This window comes from Xenopus laevis, chromosome 9_10L (assembly GCF_017654675.1).
Source record: "Xenopus laevis strain J_2021 chromosome 9_10L, Xenopus_laevis_v10.1, whole genome shotgun sequence".
Lineage (NCBI taxonomy): Eukaryota > Metazoa > Chordata > Amphibia > Anura > Pipidae > Xenopus > Xenopus laevis.
Window position 1 is genome coordinate 71,549,924 of NC_054387.1, and position 6,218 is coordinate 71,556,141.

The 6,218-nt window shown below is 41.7% G+C and overlaps 1 protein-coding gene across 1 annotated transcript in view; it reads right to left on the bottom strand.

Annotated features, from left to right (window-relative positions):
- Positions 1-2,054, bottom strand: part of itgb6.L (integrin subunit beta 6 L homeolog) — a 65,713-nt gene extending 63,659 nt beyond the window's left edge. The window contains exon 1 of the mRNA XM_041577103.1: positions 1,748-2,054. The gene's annotated coding sequence lies outside the window, so the exon portion shown is untranslated. The remainder of the gene's footprint in view (positions 1-1,747) is intronic.
- Between the last annotated feature and the right edge of the window lie 4,164 nt (positions 2,055-6,218).

The following is a 6,218-nucleotide window of genomic DNA, read 5'->3' on the forward strand; positions in this document are numbered from 1 at the left end:
TACAATGGATAAACCGCCCAGTCACTACAAGTTCTCTTTATGGACAGTGGGAACAGGAGACAGCCGGCAATGCTCAAGTGCCAGAGACATAAGGAGCTTGTTTCCAGTTGCAGGGGACACGTGCACAGACACATGCAACTTGCTGACACATATTTGCGTATATGTCCTGCTGGTGGCAAGGCTCATTCACTCAAATGCTGGAGCAGAAAGTTACAATTATATTCCCTAGGCTTCACTGTCATGGAAAATACCCAGTGCTCCGAGTCAGACCTTTCCTTCCCCAGTTCTTGCTTGGCATATAACACAGACCACCAGGATAACCCTGGAGGTGCCAGTGTTTGTAATGTACAGTTTTATGTATTAAAACTGAAACTGATACTTGACAGAAGTCAGCAATTATGACATTTCCCAGCAAAGATATAAAAGTTATCACAAAGTCAAATTTACAGTGAATAAAAGGTTTACTTATTACCCCAGGCCAACACACTTCTGTAAAGAGCAAAAATGCACTGGGATACTTTCTATCTCAGCCATATGCCGCCAAATTGTAGATGTGGAAAGGGATGTGGCTTGATTGAATATAGGTGGGGATTTGGGTAGATCAGGATGTATTGGGGCATAACTGGGTATAGCCAGAGCGCACTAGGTGTGTGACCTTTTGGGCTACTTGTCCTATTTTGGAAAGTAATGTTACTATGCTACCCACGCACCCTTAGACATTCCTCCCAGGTGCAACCATACAGCAGACCATCCAGTTTCCCCTCTTCACCATCAGACTCTTTAACAGAAGAAGTCATTGCTTGGCATTAGTAAGTGCTGCATCCACGAAACAGACACCTGCTTTTCCTGCCTTCTGCAGATCAGAGGCAAATTGTAACAAAAATATATTAAAACGATGGATATCTTCTTTTTATTCTTTATGCATAATTAATAATATATAATAGTTCATTTAACACCAAAGTGCAAATTTGCTCTGCTGGTGTATCCCAGAGCAACAAACCAATAATTACACTTGCATCAGCCTAATGCAGTTAGTATTATGAAACCAATTGGGTTAGATATGAATGCAGCCGCAAGGCAGCCAAGCTAAATACAACAAAACGATTGCAGTTTGACACCATAAATGTGTACTGAAAATGGCGTGAACCCCACTGAAAATGTTAGCAGCAACTTGCACCCACTTTTTAATATAATGCACATATAATTGCTTTCATGGTGATGCATCAGGTGCAACAGTGGTAGGTACAAAATACTGGGATTCTGAGGAATAATTAAAGTGGGTTAAAACTTAGAAAGCATTGTGATTGGTGTCCAAGAATTGCACTTTACACATTGGGCCTGGTAGGTAATGCCCATTTAATGCTTCATTAGTTGCACATGGTATTGTCACAGTGACCAGTTCTAATACATGCGCATAATAATCAACTGCTATGAAGGTGATCAACATTTGATTCCAATATGTGCCACTTGTTATCAATTAGCTGCCCCATTGTGTCCCTATGTACTCACTTAATAAAGCCAGTTCTGGACATCAGGGGTGTGACAATCAAGTCATCCAATCAGGAGGAACCATACTTTCGATGCCCTTCTTTTTATTCTCCAGTCACAGCTTTTGTCTGCTAAACTTCATAGCACTTGTTAATATGCATCACAGAAGAGCACAATAATAGGTTCAAATGATATGTTGATTATTAAGGTGCATCCCAGAGACTGTCTGCCAGCCCCAGCCCCAGTCTAGCTCACTTACCTTGCACAAAAGGCCTCTGATATCAGATGAGAGTATCCATTTCGAATGACTCTATACGGTGCATGTCCTCTGACTCTGAGATCACTTTGCTATTAGGGATCACCATGAAGACAGATTAATTAGAATTATGTGTACGCCGTGAGTTTTTGGGCTTCAGAATATCACTTAGCCATGCCTGCCGACTTCAACTGAATCAGAGCCTGCCAGGTTGCAGGGCCAAATGCTGAGTTAAATTTAGATTGACGAGTAAATGTGCAAAGCGAACCCACTGGCTGACAAATGGCAAAGTTATGCCAAAGTATTACTTATTCCCAAACTGTATGTAACAGGCTCCTCTACACCCCCTTATCTCCCTCCCCCCACCTTTGGGAAAGTAAAAGGCTTGAGGGACCTAAGAGTTTTGCAGAGGCAATGAGGAGTGAGTGCAAGCAGAAGAGTTGTCACTGACAGCTGGGGGTGCTGTTCTGCTTGTGCACACTTCAATTGGATGAATAAATGCAGTTAAATTGGCATTGTGCTGCCTAAGCTTTTCATCCGTATGACAAAGCTCTTGGATGGGAATTCCTTGAGTCACCGTGTTTGGGTCATACGTGCAGTCTTGTCAGACAAAGAAGGTCCAGGAACACATGTTCTGAGTAAAGCTGAGTAAGCGGCAGTAAGTCAGCGACAAGAAAAACTCTCTTCATTCAAAAGACCCTTTATTTTATTCCTTTTGTTCCTGGGTTTTTAGCTAGACATGAGGTCTCAGTCTCCCTTGCACTGGGCTCAATAGGCTGTGTTCTGCAACATGGATTTTAAATCCAGTACATTTTAAAATAACCTGGCACTGGGTGCAGGAGAGCCCTGCTAGGAAGCATTGCAACCCTTGTGCCACCCAGGGCTGCCAAATACAGGTTCAACACTCTCCCTTCCATTTTAATGCTAATGTCATGAAATTACAACAGGATGGCCCTTGCTGTTCTGTCTGTCTGTCCAACTGTCAGAAGATGGAAGTTGATGATGCAGCGAATGTCTCCTAGCATGTCTGTTACTATTGCTCCTGTGACAATAAGCCATAGAACCAAACAGAGAAGCATCAGGAGTTGCTTCCTGCATCAGCAACAGTGGCACAGAACAGCAGGGGGCGACCTTGTAATGTTGCTCAGAAGAGCACTTTGAGCAATATTAAAATTATTTCTTTGAGTGGGCATAGTTCCCCTTTAAATTCTTCATAAAAGGCCGGGGTTAAATGTAACTAGTGCAGAGCCAGCTAAATCTCAGTGTTATACAGAGAGAGCAACATTTTTCTTTTAGGCTCCTTACTGTTTGCTTTATTCTTGCAGGTAGCGAGGCTTCATTTTCTCAGTAATTGCAGAAAATTCAGTTCTTACCCCAGGGGGCGGGGGAGAGAGGAGTTAACATATTTTCCATATTTATTGTTACCTGTAAACACTGTGGATAATGAGATTCAGTAAATGAGTGAGGATTAACGAAGCAGAGTGGGCTGAACTTGCAGTGACCTTGTACAAGGTTTATATTGGAGTTTATGCTTTAATTAAATATTTGTATGGCGCATTCGATTCTGATCGTTTCCCCTGGGAAATCACCGGCGCGTCCTGCCAGCATGAGGAAATAGATTTAAATGCCTGGGGCTTTATCATTTGCATGGAAAAAGGAAAGACAGAATTCTGAAACCCAAAACTGTCTGCCCATTCACTTAACTCAATGAGTGCTTGAATTAAATGTTGGTGGGCCCCACAGGATAATCATTTTAGGGACACACAAAACTTTCAGAATAATAAACATATACTGTCTCACGGGGTCTCTTTACCACTTGCAGTGCAAACAGCAGGGGATACAGGGGGTACGATAGTCAGGGGCCCAATGGTGAAGGGGCCCCAAGATGGAAACATTTTGTAGGCAACCTGCATAAGGGGTAGAGCTTGCATCAAGTGGGTGGGGTAGTATTGTGGGCAGAGTTCGGTGTAATTGAGGAGTGGCTGGAAAGATCCGGGCTGGAGTTTGGCATAATTAGGAAATGGCCGGAATAGATCAGGGGTGTGGCCTCACATGGGAGGGGCATTTTATTTTTCATTGGGGCTTCATTATACTTGCTGGTAGGGCCCACCATCCAGAAGTCCCAGGTAACTGGTAGGCTAATACCTAGGGCCCTCTGGTGGAGGAGGGCCCAGCTAACTTATTGGTATGGGCTCCATGATTACTGATGGCAGACACGAGGTCTTAGGCCCCACAGAAGCAGGGTCTGTTTCCCCTATAATTATGCCCCTGATTTGTTATAAGGATGCACATGATTCCATGATATAGGAATGTTGGAAGAGTTTTTATTATAGGAAACCAGCAAGTAAAGTAAATATTGGGCATGTATTTGAGTCACTGCCTCCTATCTGAGCCACCCAGAAGTGTCGTTGTGGGAATCTACCAGGGGATGCAGCTTGCAAGAGAGAGGGTGGTGTTTGGGCAAATTATGGGTATTTTTGGGCATAATGGGACACAGCTGGTAGGGATTGGTGTTGTGGCCTGGCATACAACATAGTCCACTTCATCATTTCACTTAGTTGGTAGGATTCACCACAGAGGGGTCCCTGGCAGGCAGTAGATTAATATATGGCACCCCTTGGTATGATGGACTCTAATAGTATGGGGCCCCATGTTTTCTGATGGAAACCCTGATGCCATTTGTTATGTTGTCCAAAATAATGGTTTACATTATGGTGTTATGGTGGTGTAGATAAAACATGGTTTCTGGGATCATGAGCCATGCGTGGATTTCCTCCCACACTACAATAACATGCATGCATGATGGATATGAATGATGTGTAGTATCTGCAAAGCAGTGCAGAACATGTTAGCACTATACAGGTATGGGACCCATTATCCAGAAACCTGTTTTTTGTTTTGTTGTTTGTGGTTTTACAGAAAGGCCGTTTCCTGATAGACTTCATTTTTGTCAAAATAATCAAAATGTTTAAAAATTATTTCCTTTTTCTCTGTAATAATAAAACAGTCCCATGTACTGGATCCAAACTAAGATATCATTCATTCTTATTGAAAGCAAAACCACTTTATTGGGTTTAGTTAATGTTTACATGAAACGTCCATTATCTAGAAAACCCGATATCTTGTTAATATTTTTAACCTCTTTATTTCACAAATAATAACATTCATAGATGAAAAAAAGCAGGTTTTTGGGTACATCAGGACACAATTTTGATGTAAAATCTGGGAAAACATTACTTAAAATCAGGGAAATGCACCCATTGAAATGCACTATAAATTGGTGGAACCACAAATAAAAAATGTAAAATGCAGGAAAACTTAAAATCAGGGTACTTAAAATCGTGGTTTCCCTGTAGTACTTTTTACATTGTGGTGTTTTAGTTTTTACCTGAACAGAGTGGGCAGATTTATTAAATACTGAACTGGGGATTTCTGAAGGATATTTTCCCCATCTATTAACACTTTCCTGACTATCATGACAATTTGGGTGACAGTCCAGAAAGTGTTTTATACCAATGAAGATCAGGGAGTCGTGCTTCAGGATATGTGCAGCTGATATTAGTTGGGATAATAATTGGTAGTAAAGCAGCAGTTTTTCGAGACACTGTCCTTTTAAGAGTATTGTGTATGTTTTAAACTGTCAGTCTCCTGGGGTTTCCAGTGCCCCTTTAACTCTTCCTTCTCTGCAGGAGCATCACATGCACAAGACACTTCCGGAACCATCAAAGGCAAAGTGCTGAGAGGGCAGAAGGAGCAGAACAGCTGGCTAATCCTCTGACTCCATGCACCGGGATCTGTTTTGATTTCAGCTTCAGCCCATTTGATGGGAGGCATTTCTGTTGCTGCCACTCACTCGCCAATAATTGGATTTTGTACGGTGCAGGGAATCAGGCTTAAGAAATGTGTCAGCGCCATGAGTCACCATGAGACCAACATATCTTTAGAAAAAATATAACCTAGCAAATTCCACTATATTTAAAGGAGTCAACTATATTCATACACTTGTTTTTCATTTTTGCAATGTATTTAGTTAATTAGCTCTTTGTTCAACAGCTCTCCCATTTGGGATTTCAGCAGCAATTTGGTTGCTAGGGTCCAGTTTATCATAGTATCCAGGCTGTGGTTTTAATGAGAGAGTGGAAGATGAAAAGGAGAGTAGTTGGATAGGAAAATAAGTAAAACAAGGCAACAGTCACAATTAAATTATAGCCTCAAATATTTTTATTTGTCGAAAAGAGGCTGAAAAAAAGGAAAATAAATGGGAAATTAACTCTGCGGCTCTTTAGGGTCAGGAGCCCACTTAAAGGTCAAATCAATATATGCCTACGTTCAAGATGAGCCAAATAATTAGGGTTTGTGTTGAAAGTTCTGGCTATCCTTTTCATTAACCTCTGTCCATCTGTCTTCTTTTATTTATATACTTGTGACTGCCCAACCCTGTCTGATGATGTCAGAGATGGGTGTGTCAGGAGCA